Here is a 20,290-nt window from a genome sequence, read left to right on the forward strand (position 1 = left end):
AAGGCTTGCCCATTTTATTTTTTCAAAGAACCAACTTTTGGTTTCGTTGATTCTACTTTTTATTCTCTATTTCATTTCTCTCCACTCTAATGTCCTTGTTCTTTTTTAAAAAAGGATTTATTTTTTAATGTATTTACCACCACCCCCTTTGTTATTTACACTTGCTATCTGCTCTGTGTCTGTTCATTGTGTGTTCTCTATGTCTGCTCACTTTCTTTTTAGGAGGCACTGGGAACCGAATCCGGGGCCTCCCATGTGGAAGGGAGGCGCTGATTCGCTTGAGCCACCTCCACTCCATTTGTTGTGTCCCTCATTGTGTTTTCTTGCTGTGTCTCTTGGTTGCGCCATATCACTCTATCACCTTGCAGCAGCTTCCTGTCTTGCTCGTCTTCAAGAGACACTGGGAACCAAACTGGGACCTCCCATGTGGTAGGCAGGTGCCCAACTGCTTGAGCCACATCTGCTCCCCCCCTCTTTTAACGTTTTTATGAGATTTTGTACTTAACATTGTTACTGAAATGATTTAAGGCTTTCTGAAATATTCTGATGGAATGAATGTACTTTGAGTAAGGAAAGAATGTATTTTGCATGTGGAAAGAACACAAAAGAAAGTCTGAGATATTTTGTGGACCCCTGAAAATATGTTCTTTGAGCTAATCCATTCCTGCGGGTATAGGACCCTTTGATTAGATTGAGTTGTGGGGCCTTTGACTGCATTGCTTCAGTGAGGTAACCCAGGGTGGGTCTTGGTCCTCTTGCTAGAGTCTTTTATAAACGAAGGACTGAAAGCAGAGGCACACCGAAAGAAAGCAGCAGAGATAGAGAAACCCCAAGAGGCTGAAAGAGAAGAGGCCCAGGAAAGGGGAGAGACCAGCCATATGCCTGATCACCCACAGTTGAGCTTGGAGAAAAAGTAAGCCTAGAGGAGGAGGGAGAGGCCCAGACTGGCAGAACCACCACTGTCTTAGCACATGGCAGCAGCCAACCTTCGGTGAGACAGCATGTTTGATGATTCTTTGATCTGGACATTTTCACAGCCTCAGAACTGTAAGCTTTTAACCTGATAAATCCCCATTTAAAAAGCCAACTCATTTCTGGTATATTGCTCCCAGCAGCTTTTAGCAAACTAAGACAGAAGTTATTTTCTTCTTTCTGCTCACTTTAGGTTTAGTTTGATCCTCTATTTCCATATTCTCCTTTTCTGAGTGTAGGTCTTTGATTTGAGATTTCTTCTTTTAACTATCTCAGGACTGCATTTATAACTATCTCAGGACTGTCTTTGCTGCATCCCATAAGTTTTGGTTTGGATTTTTTGTTTTCATTTGCCTCAAGATAGTTCCTAATTTCCCTTGTGATTTCTTCTTTGACCCACTGGTTGCTTAAGAATGCATTATTTGGCAGCGGACTTGGCCCAGTGGTTAGGGCGTCCATCTACCACATGGGAGGTCCACGGTTCAAACCCCGGGCCTCCTTGACCCATGTGGAGCCGGCCCATGCACAGTGCTGATGCGTGCAAGGAGTGCCCTGCCACACAGGGGTGTCCCCTGCGGAGGGGAGCCCCACGCACAAGGAGTGCGCCCCTTAAGGAGAGCCACCCAGCGCGAAAGAAAGTGCAGCCTGCCCAGGAATGGTACCACACACACAGAGAGCTGACACAACAAGATGACACAACAAAAAGAAACACAGATTCCCATGCCGCTGACAACAACAGAAGCGGACAAAGACGACGCAGCAAATAGACACAGAGAACAGACAACCGGGGTGGGGGGGAAGGGGAGAGAAATAAATAAATCTTTAAAAAAAAAAAAGAATGCATTATTTAATTTTCACATACTTGTGAATTTTCCAGTTCTCCCTATTATTCATTTCTAGCTTCATTCCATTTTGGCCAGAGAAGATACATTGTATGATTTCAATATTTTTAAATTTATTGAGAATAGTTTTGTGACCTAACATATGGTCTATCCTGACGAAAGTTCCATGTGCACTAGAGAAGAATGTGTATCATGCTGCTATTGAGTGAAGTAGTCTATGTATCTCCATTAGGTCTACTTGGTTAGTACTATTATTCAAGTCTTCTATTTCCTTATTGATCTTTTGTCTAGATGTTCTATCCATTACTAAAAGCAGTGTATTCAAGTTTCTTATTATTATTGTAGAACCTTCTATTTCTCCCTTCAAATCTGTTAATATTTGCTTCATATATTTTCCTCCTATGCAGCTAGGTGCATATATAATTGTTATGTCTTCTTGTTGAACTGACCCCTTCATCAATATATAGGGTTCTTCAGGTCTATTTTATCTGATATTAGTATAGCTGTCACAGCTGTCTTCAGTGACGTGACTATTTGCATGTTTATTTTCCCCCCATCCTTTCACTTTCAACTTACTTGTGCCTTTATATTTAAGGTGAGTCTCTTGTAAACAGCATATTGTTGGGTCCACACTGCCAATCTCTGCCTTTTGACTGCAGAGTTTAATACATTTACATTTAAAGTACCTAATACCATTTTTCTATTTGGTCTTTTAAGTCATAACTTTTTTTTGTCCCTCAATTCCTTGTTTAATGCCTACTTTCACATTATGTGATTTTTTATACCATTTTTAGTCCCTTATTTCCTTCTGCACACTTTTTTGTGTATATATATATTTATATATATACATGTTATATATTTATATATATATATATGTATAGATATATATATTTATATATATTTTTGTGTGTGGTTACCATGGGCTTAAATTTAACATCCCAAATCTATAACAATCACATTTGATGAAAACAACTTAAACTAGCATACACAAATACCGTTCCTATATCCCTCAGTCCCCCAGCTTTTTGTTGTACTTGTTACAAATTATATACCAATTTTTACATTATATGTCCAAAATCATAGTTTTATCATTTCTTTTTATGCATTTGCACTTTAGAACCTTTAAGTAAAAAATGGAGTTATATACCACAAAATATAACTCAATAATACTGGCATTTATAATTACTCATATGGTTACCTTTACCAGAGGTTTTTATTTCTTCATGCTGTTTCAATCCATTGTCTACTGTCCTTTCCTTTCAGGACGAAGAACATCCTTTAGCAATGCTTGTAGGACATTTGCTTATCTGAGAATGGCTTGATCTCGCCCTCATTTTTTGACAGTCTCACCAGATATAAAATAAAATTCTTGATTGGCAGTTGTTTTTGTTCAGCACTTTAAATATTTAATCCCACTGCCTTCTTATCTCATCAGTGGTTTCTGATGAGAAATCACTTAATTTTAAACCTCCTATGAGGGAGGAAAGCACCTAATCACTTGAGCCACCTCCACTCCCTGCTTTATTGCATCTCTCACTATGCTGTCCTCCTTGTGTCTCTTGCTGCGTCATCTTGTTGTGTCAGTTTGCTGTGCCAGCCTGTCACGTCAGCCCTCTGTCTTGCTAATCTTCTTTAGCAAGACAAGATTTAGGAACTGAATCTGGGACCTCCCATGTGGTAGGCGGGAGCTCAACTGCTTGAGCCACATCCACTTCCCTGACATTATTTTTTTGAATATTCCTTCTACCCTTTCTCATTCTTGGACTCCCATAATGCTTATATTGATACGCTTGATGGTGTTCCACAAGTCTCTTAGGTGCTATGCACATTTTCCCTTTTTCTTTTTTTTAAAGGAGGTACCAGAGATTGAGCACAGGATCTTGTACATGGGAAGCATGTGCTCAAACTACATCTGCTCCTGTTTTTTTTTCTTTTCTAGGATTTATTTTATTTATCTCTCCCCACCCCCTCACTGTTTTGCACTTGCTGTGTCTGTTCATCTTCTTTGTTTCTTTAGCAGGCACTGGTAACCAAATTCAGGATCTCCGATGTGGGAGGGATGTGCCTAATTGCTTAAGCCACCTCTGTTCTCTGCTGTGTTGCATCTCTTCTTTTATTTTTTGTTTCTCTTGTTTCATCACCTTGCCAGGTCAGCTCGATGAGCCTGCCCATTGCGCCAGCTTGCCGTCCTGCTTGTCCTCTTTAGGAGGTATCGGGAACCTCTGCTCCCTGCTTTGTTGGGTCTCTCATTATGTTTTTCTTCTTGTGTCTCTTGTTGTGTCATCTTGTTGTATCAACTTGCCACATCTGACCATTGCACCAGCTCGCTGTCTTCTTAGGAGGCACCGGGAATCAAACCACAGACCTCCCGTGTTGTAGGCGGGAGCCCAACTGCTTGAGCCACATCTGTTTCCCCATTTTCTTTTTTTTTTAAAGATTTATTTATTTATTTAACTCCCCCCCCTTCCCCGGTTGTCTGTTCTCTGTGTCTATTTGCTGCATCTTGTTTCTTTGTCCACTTCTGTTGTCATCAGCAGCATGGGAAGTGTGGGCGGCGCCATTCCTCAGCAGGCTGCACTTTCTTTCGCGCTGTTCGGCTCTCCTTAGGGACGCACTCCTTGCGCGTGGGGCTCCCCTACGCGGGGGACACCCCTGCGTGGCAGGGCACTCCTTGCGCGCATCAGCACTGTGCATGGGCCAGCTCCACACGGATCAAGGAGGCCTGGGGTTTGAACCGCAGACCTCCCATGTGGTAGACGGACACCCTAACCACTGGGCCAAGTCCGTTTCCCCCCGTTTTCTTTTTTAAACTCTTTTTCTTTTTGCTCCTCAGCTGAAATCATTTCAATTGTCTTGTCTTAGAGTTCACTGATTTTTCTCCTGCCAGCACCAATCTGCTGTTGAAACCCTCTAGGGAATTTTTCATTTCAGTTGTGGGCTTCAATTCCAGTATTTCTGGTTGGTTCCTTTTAAACTTTCTCTTTATTCTAGGATGTCCAAAGACTGGTGTCTTTGTTAATGGTTTTTATCTTGTGCCCTGGGATGGATTATCATTTGTTTCTTTGTCTTATAATCTTTTTTTGCACACTATACATTTTTTTACACTGTTACTCTTTTTTAAAAAAGATTTATTTATCCTCCCCCCATTGTTTTGCACTGTCTGCTCTCTGTCCATTCGCTGTATGTTCTTCTGTGTCTGCTTATTTTCTCACTAGGCAGCACTGGGAACCAATCCTGGGACCTTGTGGAGGAGAGAGGTGCTCAATCTCTTGCATCACCTCAGCTCCCTGGTCTGCTGCATCTCTTACTGTCTCTCCTCTATGTTTCTTTTTGTTGTGTCATCTTCCTGCGCCAGCTCTCCACACGGGCCAGCTTGCCTTCACCAGGAGGCACTGGGAATCGAACCTTGGACCTCCCATAAGGTATACAGGAGCCCAATCGCTTGAGCTATATCCGCTTCCCTATAACGCACATTTTAATATTTTAATGTGTTAGCTCTGGAATTTTGTCCCTGAGCTGTGTGTTCCTTAAGTCTGTATACAGCTTGTGATATGAGAAAGATTTTCTTGAGTACTAGGAGCTAACAAAAACAAAGAAACCAACATAAAAAGCACTTTTACAGTCTTTGCAAATTGACTCTTGACTGGCTGGGGCTCGCCTTCAGAGTTTAGCCCTCCTGTTAAGAAGATCACCCTGAGCGGAAAGCGAAGTGTAGAGTCCTCCTTGCCTTTTCTGATTCTGTGTATGGTCTTGGGTTTGTGTTTGGTCTTCTCCTTAGGAATGCTCCCTTTTACAGGAATTCCTCTACTCCCTAGGAAATAGGCATTCCCCCCTCCCATGCTTTCTTGAGGCAAAGGTTCCCCTTTGCCTCAAGCTGCTTTGATTTAACTGTTTCTTATATTGCTTTAGCTGTCCTTAAGCTGCTTTTGCCAGCAGGGGAAATTCTGGGAGAGTGAGCCGGAGATGAATTTCCTGGTTCAGCCTTTCAGGCTGCCACCCAAGAGATTGGCACCTATATACAGGCACCTCGTATACAGCTTGGGGATACTCTGTTTCCTCCTGAATGGGGCCAGTGGCCCACAACGAGAATGCAGGCTGGCTCCACTCCACAATGAGGAGGGGGTCGGTGAGGAGTCAGCCAGGGCACCGCAAGTTTCTCCTACCATTTTTAAAGATGGGTTTTCTTGATTCAGCATTCTCCCAGTTACAGTAGCCCTTTAACTGTTTTCCGGCATTTTGAGGAAGATGACTGTCAGTTTTTGCTAGGTGTGCAAAGATCCTGTGGGGAAATGGCACCCTGGAGCATCTTGTGCTGCCATCATGGTCAACTGGAAGTTTCATTTTGAGGTGATGAAAATGTTCTAAAACTGATTGTGCTGATGGGTGCCTTTATCTGTGAATATACCAGCAGTGAATTGTATACTTTAAATGCTTGCACTGGGAGAGGGATTTTTTTTTTAAAAACCAGTTTCTCGAATACAAGGGAAAACAAGTGAGTAGGATGAATTTCCTCATGGATATTTTCACGCGTGTTAATGGTTATGATAGTACTTCAGACCTGCAGCAAAAAGACTGTCCTTGCCATGACCTGCTCTCCCCACCCTCTAAATTAGAACCCTGGCTTGTTCAGAGGAATAAGCACCAGTCCCAACCTCAGGTCTTCATGGGAGTGTGGCTCTTCCATGATGCACAGGAAAGGGCAGGCCAAGGTCTTAAAACCTTTGGCCCACAGGAAGGCATAATGGGCATATGCCCAGACAGTGCTGGGGTCAACAGTGGGAGAGAAAGAGGAAGAAAGGGCAGGACACTGTTCTTCCTTGCTCTGAGATTTCCTCTCCTCTGGACACTCTACACCAGTGATCTCAAACTTTTTTTTCATCAGAAACATTGAAGGCATTTAGGAAAATATCCTGACCATTAAAATTAAATTCTCCAGAGGTGAAACTGGGAAATCAGTGCTTTAAAAATAAGTTCCCCAAGTGATTCTGAGCAGCCAGATTTAAGCATAAGAGCTATAGTTGTTAGAAAAAAAGATAGAGTACAAGAGAGACAGACAGCTGAAGAAAGGGGGACCAAGAAAACCATGTGGTATAGAAGATGGTGAATTTAGGTGTGTCAGATCCCAAAAACAGTTGACAAAAACATATGCCGGCCATCACTCACTGAACCCTCCCAGAGAGACACCCAAGATGAGCACCGTAGACAACCACTCATCTGGTACTGACCTCTGGTACTGTAGGTGTATCTGGCTGGGCAAGCAGCTGCTGCTGGAGCATTCACCCCTCCCTCCCAACCTCCAATCCCAATTTTCATCTTTTTCTTCTCTAATCCACGAAGCCACCACATCATACTTTTTGTCTTTCCTGGTAAGAGTGAACAATTCCAGCTGATGGGTGTCTCTGTGCTTCCTGTTTGCTTCAGAGACTTCCTCTAACTAGAGTCCCAGCACAGCTTGGATAATGAGCTGAGTAAGGAAACCAATCAGACTCTGGCAACCATGAAGGTGGGTGGAGACCCACTCACTCAAGGGTATCCACTGGCAGCCTGAGAACGAAGTGACCCCACCCAGGGTTCCCTGAGGTGATTCTGGCCAGTGACTGTGCCTCTTCAGCTATACTTTACTCTAGAAATAAGCTTTCCTGAATATTTAACATCAGAAGAGTTGGGGAAGAGGAGAAGACAGTAGCAGCAACTTGCTTGCTTAAAGAAAAGAAAACAAGGGCACAGGAGAGGTAACGGGATCAAAGGCGATGCCTGAAAGACATTCATTGAAAGTTGAATGGAGCCAAGGCTCTACAGATGCTTCTGAGGCTCAGATCAGCTGGAGAGATGATTTGCCACAGATCCAAGAACACGGCTCTTTCTTAAAGAGGAAACAATCATTACTAGCACATGGGAACAAAGGGCAGATCCACAGCAGACCACCCAGGCCTCCAGCTGGCTGCAGACCCAGAGGACAGAAGAATCAGAAGTAACACAAGCTATGAGCCAGTATGAGGTACCCACGCACCGTTCCCAGGCATTACCAGCAGGCTTAGGACTTGGGAGGCTGAGGTGGGTTTGATGAAAGCCATTATTAGCTGTGTGACCTTGGCCAAGTCACACAATTGACTGTTTTTCAGCTTCAATTTCTTATCGATAGGATGGCATTATTTAAGACAAATCTCATAGGATTGTTTTAAAAATTAAAGAAAATAACATGTAGAGTGCATCACATAGTACTAGGTTGAAGGCAGTTTCTAACAATTGGCAGGTTTATTATAATAGAGAATCTAATGAAGAGTTTTGACTTGTGGGTTGTCAGAGCCCAAAGGAGCCTTACAGGCCTAATCCTACCCTTTCCAATTACAGAGAAGGAAATTAAGGTGAGGTGAGGTAACCTGCCCAAGGTCACATGGCCAACTGGCAGGAGAGCCAAAGCCCCCAATTCGTAATTGGAGTATGGCTATCCCCCATTAGAGATTAAAACAAAACATACTACAACAACAAACCAAGAATATTAACAATGCCATTACATTCTCCTAAGAATAATGGGGTTACCATCCTCTATGTAAGCTCTGATAAAATATGGTATTTAACTTTGAAATAACAAATTTCTATCAAACCAAAAAAATATATATATATATCATGCTGCTGGGCTGAAAAGTCCTGAATCTTGATTTGGGAGGTAGATACATAGTTGCAAACAAAAGTAAAATGTCATCAAGTGGTTAACTTAATATTTGTAAACTTTACTATCTGTAAACTTGTCAATAAACTGCTGGTATAAAATGTTGACAGAACAAAGAAAAATTAAAGCTTAGAAATGACAAATGATTTGAAACCAATCTAGCTCCCCAATATATAAAATATTTTTTGCCTCCTCTTTAATATGAAAAATATTCAGAATAACATTAAAGATAATAAAAAAGATGATGCCCCAATTCAAAGAAGAACAAAAAGAGAGCAAAGATACCTAAATGTTAGACACAAGTAAGAGGCAAAACACAGGATTCATCATCAACAAATATGATTGCTGCATGTGTGTAGAGGATATATTTATTATTTGGACTTAACTGTAGGCTAAAGAATTTTCATGTTGCTTAAGCTGTTCAGGATAATAAAAAGACAAGCCAATATTTCTGTCTTTTCAAGGGCGAGAAAGAGGTTACAAGGGTGTGATGCTCTGCACTCCGCAAGTGGACCAGAGGAAAAGGGCACTTAGTAGTGGCGGTGGAATCAAAGAGAGGGGAGTCCTCCCGCGTGAGCAGAATTGTGGAATCCCTTTATGTTTGGAGTGTAAGACAAAAAGCTGGATCCTGAAGCCAGATTAATCGCCCAGGCTGGGATTTGGGGAGGGCTCTGTTGGGGCGTGTCAGGTCGGGGTTTGGGCAAGCAGTGGGCTTAGGGGAACGGCAGCATGGGGTGCGGGAGGCTGCCTTCAGAGCCCCAGGAAGATCACTCCCTTTCCAGAGGGAGATTCAGGGTGAGCAGAGGCCCCTCCCACTGGGACAGCCTGTTGAATCTGCCCCTGCTCACCCAACTCCCTTAACAGGGATCAGTTCTACTTCATTCTCCTTTCAATGACGAGACTCTTCTGGGTCTGAGTGCCTGGCCTTCAACCCACAGTGAAGCCCCCAATGGGGTCTACAGGAGCTGAGCTGCGAATGCCACCAAAGCCTGCAGGGCTACCAGGCACAGACTACTGAGTGGTCCTCACCACACACTGCAAGACCTGGAGCTTTGCCAAGAACCGACCAGGCCTGAGCACAGCTGGCTCCTGCCCCTTTCCCTTTGTGCAGGAAAGCCTGCCAGGTTCCTCCAGACAGAGGCAGAGCTGATTTAGGTAGGAGCCACCGCTGAGGGCATACCCTCAGCTTCCCAGGGCCCTGCCCCAGCAAGAACAGCAAGAAATCCTTCCCTCATCTCCAAGTTACTTTTCTCAGCTCTTGATGACAAATGGGTTTCCTGAGAGATGCAGAGAAGCAGAGTCAGTGCTAACTTTCAGGCGGAGAATGGAAACTTCCAAGCCCTGCTCCCTTTCTTCCTGTGCCCACAGGAAAGACGACTACTAGGGAGCTGGGGCGGGGAGTGTGGGGAAGTGTCTCCCCATATCTGCTGACACAGCTTGGTCAGTATGACCTGTCTGTTCTGTCCATGGGAGGGCCCCAGGATTGATGGGGAAAGAGCACAGGGCTCTTCCCTGCTGGCAAACAGAGGAACCAGGGCCTGGCGTGGGGGTGGGGGCAAGAAGGAAGGCTAGACAGACAGGGGCTGTCTGCAGCCGCACCAGGCAAGGCTCATGCCCTGACTGATTCTAAGAGGCATCAGGGGGGCCCAGGCCCTAACGCTGACATTCCTGAGAGACTATTCTCTGTCAGAGGACCCAGGCTCCAAGTCAGCCCTCCTCGGTGAGCAAGGTCGTGATAGGTTCTCTGCCTCCTTCTAGGGGAGCTCTACAAGAAGCTTCAGGTCAAAGCTCAGTGTGAGCAGTTTCTCCAGCAAACCGCTCCCCCCCACCCAGTCACAGAGTACAGTGGGTATGGTATCGAGGCTGTGTGATGGCTCACACCCCACCACCCAGCTCTGCCAATGCAGGTAGGATGTTAAGAAGAAAGCCAGGGAAGGCAAAGATTTTGGCCCCAACCGACACCTCCTGGGATGGAGTATGGGTCACATAGAATGGAAGCCAGTCAGGATGGGTGTGGGGATCCCTGCTTCCCCACAATCCTTACACCCACACTCATGAAGTTACTCTTCTCTCAGGACATTTATGACTGGAACCCATCCATGCAGGGCTCATCTTCCCCTCTGCCTCCAGAGGGCCTCTGCAAGGGCCACGGGGACCAGCTAGGACAGCTGCCAAGAACCTCTGCTGGAAGTCAGGGTCATCAGTAGCACCAATATATCCACTCCTTACCCCAACAACTGACACTTCTCAGAAACCCTTCCTAGCTTTACAAAAACAAAAACCAAAAAACTCAAAAAAGAAAGCCAGTTTAATTCATTGCCCTCTCAGCTTTGCTCTCAGCTCCTAAACAGAGAGCAGAGGTCCCACTTGAGGAAAAAGCAGAGGAGTACAACCAGGTAGACACCAACAAACCAAATTCCTCTTGCTAAGACACAGCACATACGCTGTGGTCAGAACAATTACTGGATGTCAGAGTTCTCCCTGTGAGATCCGAGGGAGGATGGAAGCTCTCAGTAACCTGGGTGCTGAAGAACGAAGTTTTAGGCAGATTTTTTTTGCTGAACAGAATGTAGAATGGTGCCAGGCGAAAAAATCAGGCAACAAATGGATCTAAATAAGTGCACTACTGAAGGTGAAAAGGATCACACTATGAGGTCCTCAAAGGTCAGCCTGTTTCATTTTAACAGCACATAATATCAAGTCTGGCACACAGTAGGTGCTCAATAAATGTGTTTGATTGAACATGTGCTGGTTGGGTTTGATTAAGTGTATGGCAACAGCTGAGGGCTTAAACACACGTTCATCCACCAGACTGCTCAGATCCTTTATCAGAACCATAGCTGGGCTGAGGAGACGCCTCACTACCCGACAGGATCTCTTGGGTCCCTTATGCACAGGTTAGGAATACAAGTGCTGGGGTTAGGCAAACTTCAGTTCAAGTCCTGCAGCTGCTGCTTACTTTGGTGACCTCATGTTACTGAACCCATCTCCTCACATGTAAAATGGAGTACCACCCACCTCCCAAGGCTGTTGGGAAGTTGAGGCATGTGAGGTTCTCAGCAAAGGGCCTGGCTCATGCAACCCTCAGTAAATGTCCACAAGACAGGGGTGAGAAACCTGGAGGTCCCTATGAACAAAATGGAGTCCTCAATCTGAACTTCAGATACCATTCGCACACTCTTTTGTCTCCAGTTTCCCTGGACCCCAATCTTCAGTGCCCCACATTTGGAAAGAATGCTGAGTAGGATGATTTCTACCAGTATCCTAGAAGGGCCAGCTCATGCCCCATGTCTGGTATCCTGTAAACAATCCCAACCTTGTATTTTCTGGAGGCTGCTTCTCAAAGCCACAGAATGAAAGGGGGATTACCATCAGCATCCAATAATCAGCACTGAGTTGAAGGTTCCAACCAGGCAAACCATAACCCCTTTTAAAAAAAAAAAAAAAAAAAAAGAGCCCCACACTACAAAGCACCTTAAAGCCCAAATGCCCTTCCTTCCATCTCAAAGCCTCTTTCAGGAAAGGGAAGAAGTAGTTCAGCTGCAGAGAGGGGGAAGGGATAGGAATAGGGCAGCGGACAAAGAAATCAGAGTTCCTTTTCAAACCCAGGCTGAAAATGCTAGGGATTTGGAAATTGGGGTCATTAATCAGCACAGTCTTCTGAGCAGCTCAGAGAGCAGTCTGAGGACTAGGATAGCAGCCAGGGTTAGGGAGCCACCCATACCCTCCCCCATGCCTGGGATGCTTCTGACAGACCCACCTGAACTGGACACACACAGAACTATGTAGAGAAGGCAAATGGCTTGTAAACCAACTCCAGTTAAGATTCCAAGCTAGTGTTTCCAGCAGGGCTCAAGTTACACACCTTGGGAGGGATGACAGTATGATGGAAGGATTTAAGCTGTTCAATGATTCAGGATCCCAGCTCAAAGGGACAGCTTGCCCTGTGCCCACCTAGAGCCACAAACCCTGCACAACCCTCCCAAAGGAGAAGCCTAGTTTTGAATGGCACAGACTATAGAAAAGAGCTGGCACAGACTACACGGAATGTCTTAGGAAACCCAGAGCCCAGTAAAGTTTGGCTGGAGAATTTAGCCTCTGAAACAGAGAGCAATTATGTGCACATATCACATCTTCCCAACTGGATAGTAAACTCCAAAGTAAATACCGTATGTGGCAAGTTTTTTGAACAATTACAACTTCAGGCAGGGGTATAAAAGTATGAATGAGAGAGTAGAGAAGCAACAGCCTGCCTGCTGCTTGGATCAACTCCCAGGGGTTGATTTTCACAGAGTGGATTTCCCAGGATATCTCTTCCTTAACCAACTCCTAGAGCTCTCACTGGCTCTGACCAACCATCTAGGGAAGAAAAGACTTGAGCCCATCTATATAACTCCATATCAACATATCTGAGAGAACAAGTTTACTAAAAAGGCAGTGGCCTTGATCCCAGGACTGGAACAAGAAATACACGGGATGAGCCTGGAGCATCTTAGAGTATCTGAGAGTAAGGAAGTGCTCCAAACAACCCCCACAACGATGGGGGTATGTCAACTGACACAGGAGTCAACTGAAAGGGCTGCCAATGGCCAAAGCTGGAAAAATGTGAACAACAAAACAAAGCCATATTGAATTATAGCCCAAAGTGTAAAATAAATATCTGTAAGTCCATACTGATAAGTGGTTGAATAAATAAATGAGGGAGATCAGCCAAATCTTTCCTGTGAAAGAATTCCAAATAATTTATGTAGATACTCTACCCTCAAGGAGGTAGAACAAAACAGCTCACTCCTTAAGTGTGGGCTGAGCACAGTGACTTTTTCCAAAGCACAGGATAGAAAGAGGTGGGTTATAACTTTATAGTGAAGAAACCTAACTAACAATACCGCAGCCAAGTGGTCATGGTCGATATCAAGAGTGATAAGTTATGGTGACAGTATATATCCTTGATAGACGAGATTAAAATGGTATTTTATATCTGTGGTCTTCCTTCCCCAAACTCATAACCCTAGTTTAATCATGAGAAAAAAACATCAGACAAATCCCAACTGAGGAGCAGAGTGAAGAGGCTAGAATGGTCCCCAGACCCACCAAAGCCTGCATGCTTCTGCATGCCCGCGTCCAGGGCCCATATCCCACCGCCACTACCGCCATGCCCAAGAGAGGGGCTGAAGGGGATATTAAAGGAGATAAAGCCAAGGTAAAAGACTAACCACAGAGATAATCTGCAAGGTTATCTGCTAACCCTGCTCCTCTAAAGCCAGAACACAAGCCTAAAAAGGCCCCTGCAAAGAAGGGAAAGAAGGTACCCAAAAGGAAAAAGGGGAAAGCTGATGCTGCCAAGAATGGGAATAACCCTGCAACAAACCAAGATGCCAAAACAGACCAGGCACAGAAAGCTGAAGGTGCTGGAGATGCCAAGTGAAGCGAGTGCATGTTTGACAACTGTGTACTTCTGGGGACTGTACAGCTTAAAATATATTTTTTATCAAGTTTTATAAAAATGTAGAATTTTGTTTTACTTTTTTTTTAAGCTATGTTGTTAGCACACAGAACACTTAATTGTTATTTTTTGGGCACGGGGCAAATGTCACTAATAGAACGTTTCTGAGGCTGGATTGATATGAGAAAACACTTTCCCCTCTAGTTTTGAGAGACTTCCTCTTTACTCCAAGAAGGGATTCTCTGACATTGATACCCACTATTCACGCTGGCACAAATGCCCCGTGGTATGGAAAAACTAAAATTCATTTTTATATCCTCATGTCCTCTTTTCCTTTCTGCCTTCAGCATAGACTTGACTCCCTTAAACCCAGAGACCTGTTGGGGCCTGATCCCCCCAAAATTGGATACCATGGAAATGGTATCCCTCAGAAGAGTAGCAACTCGTTTTTTAGATTATGGATCTTCAAACTGATAATTCTGCCATTTTTATTTCCTTTCCTGAAAGTCAGGGTCAGCTCATGATAAGCTATTAAAACAACATGCTAAATGTGAAATGTCAACTCTCACTCTAAACTTCCCGTTCAGAGCCTCAAATGAAGACTTCACGGGGTACTACAGCGGCTTTCTGGTTTTGGTGGTCCACTGAAGAAAGGAGATTGAAAGTTGTTGTATACTCTTAATGGTTGTCTGTCCATGTCCTGCCTGAAATACCATGACTGTTCATGAAAAGAATCTTTAATAAAGCTGGATACAGTTTCACTTGGGGAAAAAAAAATCTCGACTGAAAGACATTTTACAAAATACCAGACCAGTCTTCCTCAAAACCACCAAGTCATCAAAAACAAGGAAAGCCTGAAAGACCGTCATAGCCAAGGAGAGCCTGAGGAGACAGGCCAACTAAATGTAAGGTGATGTCTGGATGTAACCTGAAACTAAAAAGGGACATCAGGTAAAAACTAAGAAAATCTGCACAAAGTATGTTTTTTAGTTAATAATAATCTATCATGATTGGTTCATTAATGGTGACAAATATACCATAGGAAGATGTTAATAATAGGGAAAACTGGGTGCAGGTCTTGTGGGAAAACTCTGTAACCCTTTGTACTTTTTTCCTAAACCTAAGACTATTTTAAAATAAAGTAAAAAAAAAAAAAAAAAAAAGAAATACAGTGGCTCAACATATGACAAAATGAAATCCAAGGACTCCAGTATCATAAACTTACATTCTTAAAATGAGTTCATTTTACATGGGATATCAAGCCTGAAGCTGGGTTGATGGACAGGAGTGCAGGAATGAGAGTTGGTGGGAGTCAGACCAATAGGGCAAATCAGTGGAGAAGTGAGTAGAGGATGGTACACAAGCATATGTGAAATACATAAGGGAAAGCTGCTGGCAACACTTTCTTAAGACCACCTCGCTCAAGAATGAACTTGTGCAGTGGAGTGGGTGTAGCTCACCTTTTCCTATCCACCCTTCACTGGAAATGGAGATTTGGAGAACTCTGCCCTCTGGAAATGTAGTTTGTAACCCTTCCCTCACCCCTTCATCATCTGTTCTGCAGTATTCATTCTGTTCACCTGTTTGCTCTTCTATCTGCTTGTAAGCAACTTTCTGGAAGATGGACTGAAAAAATGGTGCAAGTTTTGGAATGAGATGGATATAAGTTTGAATCCCAGGTTCACCACATCCAAGCTGTGTGACCTTGGGAGGTGTTGTGTTAAAGGAAGTAGGCAGGCATTTGCTTCAAGGGTAGATTAGAAAGTTTACCTTTCCCTTTAACAATCTCATCAGGGGGCCTAGTATCTGGGTACCCTGCTAGGTACCAGACAGACAGATTAAAGAGGACATCAACCATGCACCTAAAGGGCTCAGGCACTAGAGAAGAAGGCAGCCAAGGAGCAATGAACGCGGGGAGAAAAACCCCTCAGTCTACTTGGTGGAAGGGAAGCTTTGCAGAGGACTTGATACTCAAAATGAACTTTGAGAATCAAGCAAGGAGATACAGCTTCCGGGTAGGTAAAGAGAGAAGAACATCAGGCAAAAGGAATAGTAGACGTTTAGCCTAGAGATGGGTCAAGGACAGGCTGTATTATATAGTGATAAGAGCAGAGACTCAATTCTAACCCTGCTCTGCTTCTTACTATGCAGAGTAACATGGGGATTAAACAGTTCTACCTCCTGGGGTTGTTGGGGGAATTAAATGAGTCGCTACTTGCCTAACACATCACTGGCAGAGCTTGGTAAGTTTGACCTTTTTTTTTTTTTTTTTTTTTTGAGGTCCTGGGACCAGGGATGGAACCTAGTAACTTATATTTGGGCAGCTGGGGCTCAACCACTGAGACACACTGGCTCCCCTGAGTTGATTTTTCCATTTGTTTGCTTGTTGTTTGTTTTTTTTTCAGGAGGCACTAGGAACCAATCCTGGGACATCCCATGTGGGAGGCGGGTGCTCAACTGCTTGGGCCACATGTGCTCCCCTAAGTTTAACTTTTATTTGTATTATTATTCTTGCATATGGGAGACTGGGCTATCCCTCTGTAAATTAATCTCTTATAACACCAAGCTATAAATGCGGGACTCCTTAAAAAAATATTCTAACTCTTCTCTACAAAGTTTCTTAGAAGTACCATACCTAGATTCTGGAGGACATCCTAGTTTATAAATCCTACATGAAGCAGTGCTTCTCAAATGGCCCCAAAGTACCCCTGACTCAATTCAGAGGAGAGGAAACACAAAACCCCAGGAATCTGGGGCTCAATCCCAAATCAGCCTACTGTCACCAAAATATTGTCTTCAAGCTTCCTGTTTTAGCTTAAATTCATGCAAACTGCACTCCAATCTATAATGGAACCAAGACACTTTTAATATGAAAATGTTTTAATGTTCTTACTCAAGAATGAAGTGCCTGGAAGATCCAGAGAGCTCAGTCTGTGGCTCTGAGCATGCACAGAACATGACCATAGAGGGGTCTGACCCCCTGGTGTGAGAAGCACAGACAAATCCTCAGCATTCTCTTCCATAACACGGGAGAACCATCCACATCAATTCTATTTACCAGCTACCAAACAAAACGATATGTGAAACTATAAGCAAGCAAAGGACATCACAGCAGATGCTAAGGACATTGTTGAATCAGAACCCTAAGAATGAATTATGATGCAGCTTTAAAACCCCACCTACCGACCAGAAGCAGCTGCTATATTTTGAGTATCTCTTCTGTGCCAAGCACTGGACTAGCTCCTTTACCCTTTGTTTCCAGTACTGCACGATAGTTATTATCCCCATTTTACTTGAAGAAACAGGCTCAGCAATGTCAACTGACAAGCTTAAGGTCATACAACTGGTAAATGGGAGAGTCCAGATGAGAACTCAAGTCAGGCTCACTCTAAAACTCTAGTGCCTTCCACCCCACCAAACTGCCTCTCTGTGTACTGCGCAAGGGTTAGAAGGTTCTTCCTAAGTACTTGCTTGGTGGAGCTGAATTTAAATTTATACCTTTGCTCCATTCCCAGGTATCAAGTAAATTCAACTAAAAGGAGTTCCTGGTGGAGAGTCACATCCTTCCCACCTGCAAGCACCAAAAGAGAATTAGAAGGCTATCAGAGGCCACCTCTGCTGGTTCCCTGCCCTCTTACCCCACCCAGCAGGACCCCCGAGTCCACTCACTTTTACTTTCATTTTCCAGCCATCATGACTTTCAAGTTCTCAACAAGTGAATGGCATGCAGCTGTCAGCAAACTCTTGGGCCCTGAAGAATACTGACTTGGGATTCATAACTGCCATGGTCCCCAGAGGCAGGTGGAAAGGCAAAAAGATCAATTAAGAGGAAAGGGGTGGTGGGCAGAGAAGGGATGCCAGTGATGAGGAATGCTTAAAGGTGTGCATCTGTGCCACTGCTGGCTAGCCATGTTCATTCATTTAACAGACCAAATGAGGCCCAGTAGGAGGGAAAATGAAGTCACATCTAACCCCGAACTGCAAGTTTTAGTTGTACCACTTTCTAACTGGATGATCTTAGGGAAGAACTTAAGGTCCTTCAGCACCATCCCTAAAATGGTGATACAAATTCCACTATCTAAAGGACTGTGGTGAGGAAAAATGTGTGAAAAGAACTATGCAACTTTAACGTAGTTTGTAAGAATGTTATTACTGTTCCTCTATAGTATCAAGGCAGAAAAAAGAAAAAGGCCAACTAGTTTTGAGAGGCAAGAGGGTAGGAAAAGAGCATGAGATAGAGGGAGGAGGCATTCTGTCTCACACAGAACAGTGTGAGAACTCTGCTTGGACTGCATAATCTCTGAGAGGGGCACAAGTGGCTGCATAACACCTGGAGCACTGTTGCCTTCCTCATCTCTTTGTAAAGGAGCTTTTATTCAAAAGCCTGTTTCAGAGTCAGAGCTGAAAAAGCAAATCCAGGCAAAGGAAAGAAAGTGCCCTCAGAAGGCTGGCCAGCCGTCATCCAGAGAGTACTGAAGAGCTCCAGAAACCACAGTGACAACTGATGAGGTGAGTTTGGTAAGAGACCTACGCTCATCAGAAGTCAGGCCTCTCTGAGGCACAGGCTGCCCAGATTAGAGAAGCTATGTTGGCCAAAGAAGACTCCGACGACCCTCCAAAGATATGCACACAAATACAGAGCTTTTGAGCCACCTGTTGACCCTAATAAGGAAAGCTTTCTGTTGTCCAATAAAAAGTGAAATAAGTGTCTCCCAGGTCTAGATCAAAAAGATTGTAAGAGTCAGACGCTAGTTACTGTCCAGAAGTAGTCAAAAAAGATCTCGAAGCAAAATACTTCAATGCTTTTAACAGGGCAGTAAAGGTGACCCAGAACACCAAAGAACTAGAAGTCCCCAAGGGCTGCATGCTTTCCCTCCCTTCCTCCACTGTAGATAGCAAGTCAGTCATGGCCTCTGAGTCGGGCTGCTTCTCATTAAGGTACAGTCTCTGGCCTGTACTTTGGCCATATAACAAAGAACCTCCCAGCTTAGTCTGAAACAGCAGCCATTTCACACACCTAAGACCCAAATAACAGACAAGGACCATATGTCCATCCAGCTAATCTCTTGGAAAAGCTGGGGGAAGCAATACTTTCTGACATATACAGGAACTCCTTCAGCTACAAAAATTAGCACATTAAGAATCCAGAGCTGCCTTTGTGATTTTGATTCATATCTTTGTAATCTACAGTTTGACCCAGACCAAAAGAGACTGGACGTAGACCCTGGAGCTAGAAGTGGTGTGGACCTGTTGCTCAGAGTGGTTTTGGAATGTGTGTGTGTTTGGGGGATGGAAAAGAAAGGGTCCACGACCCTTCAACTCCAGACTCCTCATTTTCAGTCTTATTCTCCTCTCTATAGAATAGCTGACAGCAGTCCCTGGAGGAGCAGTCCCTCTAAGGCAGCCTGGAAACCACTCACGTGCTCTGGGAGGAGAGGGCTGAGCCTGGAGCAAGGGGGGGAGGAGGAGGGGAAAGAGAAGATAATGAATGGGCAGATCCACCCTGATCTGTGATTTGCAGCTAGAATTGAGCAAACCTCAGCTAAATTCTTCAGAGGCAGGAAGAGTCACACTCTGAGAACATAGCCAGAGAACAGGGCTGGGGGCAAGACAAGGAGAAAGCTAATTCCTATTAAGTGATCCCAACTTCAAACTCTGCTGAGGTGCTGGTTGGCTCTCTGGCTTACAGAAAGAGGGGAAGTGAGGAGTTGGGGGAGAGCAAATATACTTATGTGCCTGTGGGACGGTCTCACCCAGACCTCCCTCCCCCGCTCAAAGGGAATTGAGATAAAACTCCTCTAGGAATGGAGAGAACAACTGTTTTTGTGAGGAAGGGATAAAGAATAAGGCGACAGACAGCACTCCCCTCCACCTCTAAAAGAGAAGGCGAAGAGTTCCTTCACAGCTGGCAGAGATTACTCCAATCCTGGAAGCAGGAGGAGCGGAACTTAGGGTCTCTCTCTCCCACAACTGGACTGGTCAGGGTAGCGGAGGACCTTTGGGGCTTCCCCAAGGATCAGGAAGAGTATAAGAGTAAAGAAGGGTCTCCCCTTGGTCTGACGCCTGGGGAGACCCTTAAGAGGGGGGCTACGGGTCGGGGAAGGGGTCAAGCCCAGGGGGCCTGGGAGAGGCCAGTATCCCTCTAAACTGGGATTGGGAGGGAGGAAGGGCAGCCCCAGAAAGGCTTCAACGCGGGCGAGACACTGGGTCCCACGACAGACATACTCACGGCGGCTCCGGGGCGGCGGCGTTACTCGGGGCCGGGACTCGGATAGGCTCCGCTCCTCTCCCCCCCGTCAGTGTCCCAGGCTCCGGCCTCCACTTCCGCCTTTCAGCCGCTCCGGATCCGGATCTCCGTCTCCG

General features: G+C 44.7%; 1 protein-coding gene across 4 annotated transcripts in view; it reads right to left on the reverse strand.

Annotated features, from left to right (window-relative positions):
- The window catches only part of RAB5C (RAB5C, member RAS oncogene family), a 33,750-nt gene extending 13,464 nt beyond the window's left edge, over nt 1-20,286 (reverse strand). Inside the window, exons 1-2 of one of the 4 annotated variants that reach the window (XM_004472442.5) lie at nt 20,157-20,263; nt 17,426-17,498 (exon numbers count right to left, since the gene is read on the reverse strand). The gene's annotated coding sequence lies outside the window, so the exon portion shown is untranslated. Of the gene's footprint in view, nt 1-17,425; nt 17,499-17,596; nt 17,707-20,152 lie in introns of those variants that run through there. The other 3 variants (XM_071210661.1, XM_023582775.3, XM_004472441.5) reach the window with 3 other exon arrangements.
- Nucleotides 20,287-20,290: the final 4 nt, after the last annotated feature.

Source organism: Dasypus novemcinctus, chromosome 21, assembly GCF_030445035.2.
Source record: "Dasypus novemcinctus isolate mDasNov1 chromosome 21, mDasNov1.1.hap2, whole genome shotgun sequence".
Taxonomy (NCBI): domain Eukaryota; kingdom Metazoa; phylum Chordata; class Mammalia; order Cingulata; family Dasypodidae; genus Dasypus; species Dasypus novemcinctus.